Source organism: Magnolia sinica, chromosome 9, assembly GCF_029962835.1.
Source record: "Magnolia sinica isolate HGM2019 chromosome 9, MsV1, whole genome shotgun sequence".
NCBI lineage: Eukaryota > Viridiplantae > Streptophyta > Magnoliopsida > Magnoliales > Magnoliaceae > Magnolia > Magnolia sinica.
In genome coordinates, this window is record NC_080581.1 from 24,157,926 (window position 1) to 24,163,270 (window position 5,345).

Here is a 5,345-nt window from a genome sequence, read left to right on the forward strand (position 1 = left end):
GGGGTGAGTACGCCCTCATGCATGGTTTTTCCTGAGAATGCAGGACGCATGGATATCAAGCCAGGGGTGATCCAACTCCTCCCTAAATTTCATGGGCTTGAGTAAGAGAATCCTTACATTTAAAAGAATTTGATGAGATCATAGCTACCTTATACTTTCCTAATGTGTCTGATGACACGGTCAGGTTGAAACTCTTTCCCTTTTCTTTGAAAGAGAAAGGCAAGACGTGGTTACATTCACTACGTCCTTGATCAATTGGCAGATGGAATGACATGACAAGGGAGTTCATTAAGAAGTTTTTCCCATACCATAAGACGAACACCCTAAGAAAGTCGATCATGAACTTCGCCCAAAGGGAAGATGAAACATTCTTCTAATGTTGGGAGCGGTTCAAGGATCTTGTCAGTTCATGCCCACAACATGGTTTTGAAACGTGGCGCATTACGAACTTTTTCTATGATGAACTGACATCTCCCATGCGCCAATTAGTCGAGACGATGTGTAATGGGGAGTTTATGAATAAAGGAGTCGATGAAGTGTGGGATTACTTTGATAAACTTGCTGAGAACACACAATCATGGGACATCTCCCCTAGACCTAGTACTGCGCCTAGGCCGACTCATTCCAAGGAAAGGGGTGGAATGTATCTCCTGAGAGAAGACGATAATATTAATGCTAAGGTAGCTAATCTTACTAGAAAACTCGAGGCTATGGAATTTAAGAAGGATAAGGCTAAGGAAATTGTTTGTAGCATCTGTGGTTGCAACATTCATACTACTGAAAACTGTCCAACTATCTCTGCCTTTCAAGAGGTATTAAATGAGCAATCCAATGCTGTAAGCAATTACCAAAGACCTTTCAGTGGACCCACCTCTAACACATACAATCCTGGCTAGAGAAATCATCCCAACTTCAGTTGGAGGAATGGACAAACCGCTACACCTCAAGGTTACCTAAATCAAAATCCAACTCAAGAGAAACCTCAAGAGGATTCGGTTCTGAAACATTTTCAAAAGCAAGAGCTTTTCAATCAGGGTATGCTACAGGCCTTCCAAGACCTAACAAAAGCAATACAATGACTTAAGGCTGAACATACGATTGGGAACAAGGGGAGCTTCCCAGCTCAACCTGTTCCCAATCCTAAACTACAATATGAAGTTAGCGACCCAAGCTCTTCAAATCAGATGGAGCAAGCTAAATCCATCACCACTATTAGGAGTGGAAAGATCATTGCCAAAACCATTTCGGTTAGGGCTGAAAAGCCTAAGGAGCCGGAAGTGGATAAAGAAGATGGATCTAGCCATGCCCCACTAGAATTAGAACCGGAACCTCAAGGAAAGTCGGTTGCTCCATTTCCCCAACGGTTGGTTGCACCAAAATCGCTCTCTAACTCTCAGGATATTCTAGAGGTGTTGAAACAAGTGAAGGTCAACATTCCACTACTTGATGCCGTGAAACAAATACCTTCATATGCCAAATTCCTGAAAGACTTATGTACGACCAAAAGACGGCAAAATATTCAAAAGAAAATCTTCCTAACTGAGAAAGTGAGTGCCATCCTAAAGCAAGATGTGCCGAAAAAATTCAAAGACCTCAGTTGCCTAACCATATCATGTGTAATTGGGGACCATCGAATTGATCACGCACTTCTTAACTTAGGAGCGAGCGTTAATCTTATCCCCTACTCGGTATATAAACAGTTGGGCTTAGGTGAATTAAAACCCACCTTAACCACACTACAACTTACTGATCACTTTGTTCGTATACCAAGAGGGATAATTGAGGATGTGTTGGTCCAAGTTGATCGATTTTACTACCTAGTTGATTTCATCATCCTAGATACCGAACCCATCGGTAAGATAAGCACTCAGATTCCCGTCCTTCTTGGTCGCCCATTCCTTGATACTTCAAACGCAATTATTAATTGCAAGAATGGTGTCATGAGTATGTCTTTCGGGAATATGACATTAGAAATGAATATCTTTTTCAACACGGCCAGACGGATAGAGGAAGATAACGATATCTACGATATTAACATGATCGATACTTTCGTAGATGACAGGACACCCCTTACCTTATCCTCTGATCCTCTAGAGACGTGCCTGGCCCACTCCCATGAGTTTGATGATGACATAATTAGGGAGACGTGTGCCATGCTTGATGCGGTACCGGTACTTGAAGTTAACCGGTGGAGGCCACAATTTGAAGAGTTACCCCAAACTGATGAAGTGCCTCTACCATCTAACCTCAAGCCACCGAAGCTTGACCTAAAACCTTTGCCCTCTGATTTAAAATATGCATACTTAGGTCAAGATGAGACATACCCGGTGGTGATTTCTGCCCACCTTGAGAAAGAACAAGAGAGTATGTTCATATCTACTCTCCTGGAGCATAAGGGAGCCCTTGGATGGACAATCGCAGACCTCAAGGGAATCGACCCCTCGATTTGTACTCGCCGCATATATCTTGAGGATAATGCGAAGACCGCTTGGCAACCACAATGTAGACTAAATCTAAACATGAAGGAAGTGGTTAAGGCCGAGGTTCTTAAACTATTGGATGTGAGTATCATATACCCTATATCTGATAGTCAATGGGTGAGTCCAACTCAGGTGGTTCCTAAGAAGTCCGGGATCACCATCGTAGCTAATGCCAATAATGAACTCGTGCCGACTAGAGTCACTACTGGTTGGAGGATGTGCATTGACTACAGAAAATTAAATACCGTCACGAGGAAAGACCACTTTCCTTTGCCCTTCATTGATCAGATCTTGGAAAGGTTAGCTGGTCATTCCTATTACAGTTTCCTTGACGGGTATTCGGGCTACAACCAGATAGAGATCGCCCCTGAAGATCAAGAAAAGACTACGTTTACATGTCCCTACGGCACCTTTGCTTACCAAGGATGCCGTTTGGACTATGTAATGCTCCTGCCACCTTCCAGCGATGTATGATGAGTATATTTTCTGACATGGTAGGGCAATATTTAGAGGTCTTCATGGACGATTTCTCTGTCTTCGGTCCATCTTTCAACGAGTGCTTGGAAAGTCTTAAATGCGTGCTGAAAAGATGTGAAGAAAAGAACTTGGTACTTAATTGGGAGAAGTGTCATTTCATGGTTCAGAAGGGAATTGTCCTTGGACACATTATTTCATCCAAAGGAATTGAGGTGGATAAGGCAAAGATCGATCTTATCTCTAACCTACCTCCACCCAAGAATATAAGGGACGTGCGATCCTTCCTAGGACACGCCGGGTTTTATAGAAGATTCATAAAAGACTTTAGTCTCATCTCTCGTCCTCTATGTAATCTACTTCAAAAGGATGCACCATGCGAGTGGACTGAACCATGTCAGGAAGCTTTCACTAAGCTTAAGGGCATAGTGACTAGTGCACCCATCATACAGCCACCTGACTAGAGCATTCCTTTTGAACTTATGTGCGACGCGTCTGATTATGCTCTTGGGGCAGTTCTAGGCCAGAGAAAAGATAAGAAACCCTACGTTATTCATTATGCAAGTAAGACTCTAAATCCTGCCCAAGTGAACTACTCGATTACGGAAAAGGAACTCTTAGCCGTAGTGTTCTCCTTGGACAAATTTAGGTCCTACTTGATTGGATCCAAGATCATTATTTACACTGATCACGCAGCGCTTAAGTATCTTCTGTCTAAGAATGATGCTAAGCCCCGCCTGATACGATGGATCCTCCTACTCCAGGAATTTGACCTAAAGATAAAAGATAAAAAGGGAGTAGAGAACGTAGTGGCTGACCATCTTTCTCGCCTTAATCCCTCTGATTCCTTGAAACAACACATATCAATGACATGTTCCCCGATGAACAATTGTTCAGAGTCTCCCATTCACCTTGGTTCGCTAATATTGCTAATTATCTTGCCACAGGTTCCATACCGACACATTGGACTGCGCAAGATAAGAAGAAATTTTTCACCAAGGTACGTAACTTTTTCTGGGATGATCCGTATTTGTTTAAATATTGCCCAGACCAAATCCTAAGGAGATGTGTGCCAGACGATGAGCATCAAAGTATCATCTTCTTTTGTCACTCACAGGCCTATGGTGGTCACTTTTCTACTAAAAAGACCACGGCCAAGATTTTACAGTGTGGCTTTTACTGGCCCACTAAGTTCAGGGAAACTCACGAGTTTTGCAAAGCTTGTGAGCATTGTAAAAAATTGGGAGCGTTGTCCCGTCGAAATATGATGCCTTTGAATCACATTCTTATCATCGAGGCATTTGATTGCTGGGGCATCAATTTCATGGGGCCATTCCCCCAATCTTTTGGGAATTTATATATTTTTCTTGCCGTAGACTATGTCACTAAATGGGTCGAAGCGATTCCATGTCGAACTAATGACCATCGCACGGTCATTAAATTCCTGAAAGAAAACATCCTTTCCCGATTTGGAACGCCTCGAGCTATCATTAGTGATGGGGATTCATACTTTTGTAATAGACCATTTGAAAGTTTAATGAAGAAATACGGTATCTCTCATAAGGTGAGCGCCCCATACCACCCACAGACAAGCGGGTAAGTTGAGATTTCCAATAGGGAGATCAAACACATTTTGAAAAAAACGGTTAACCCTGACCGTAAGGATTGGTCAATTCGATTGACCGATGCCTTATGGGCGTACCGTACTGCTTTTAAAACCCCTATTGGAATGTCTCCCTTTAGACTTGTCTATGGGAAAGTTTGCCACTTACCTGTGGAGTTGGAACATAAAGCCTACTGGGCAATCAAAAGTTTGAATTTCAATTTGGACAACGCTGGCTCGCTACGCAAACTTCAGTTAAATGAACTCGAAGAAATCCAGAACGACGCTTATGAGAACTCGAGAATTTACAAGGACAAGATGAAGGCGTTTCATGACCAAAATATTTTACGAAAATCATTCATGCCAGGCCAGAAAGTCCTCTTGTATAAATCTCGATTACATCTCTTTCCGGGTAAGCTTCGATCTCGTTAGACCGGCCCTTTTACTGTTATCACTGCTTACTCTCATGGGGCCGTCGAGATAAGAGACCCCGACAATGGCAAGGAGTTTAAAGTAAATGGACATCGCTTAAAGCCATTTGTCGAGAAATTTGATTCAGAGGGCATGTCCATACTTCTGACTGATCCTGTTTACCAGGATTGATCTCCTAGTCTGATGGAGGTATAGGTAGGTTTCCTGTTTTCTTAGGACTAGGATAGTTTCTTGTATACTATTTTAGGATAGCCGGTAAACTTAGCGCTCCTGGGAGCCAATCCAGCTTTTCATTCTGTTTCATTTTCCTAGTTAGTTAGTTCAATGTTTGTGGGTAACATTGCTGTAAACCCTCA

General features: G+C 42.6%; 1 non-coding gene across 1 annotated transcript; it reads right to left on the reverse strand.

Moving 5' to 3' along the window:
* Positions 1-320: 320 nt before the first annotated feature.
* On the reverse strand, positions 321-427 carry LOC131257178 (small nucleolar RNA R71). Its single transcript, XR_009177192.1, has one exon. It is a non-coding gene; the product is annotated as a small nucleolar RNA R71 (small nucleolar RNA).
* Between the last annotated feature and the right edge of the window lie 4,918 nt (positions 428-5,345).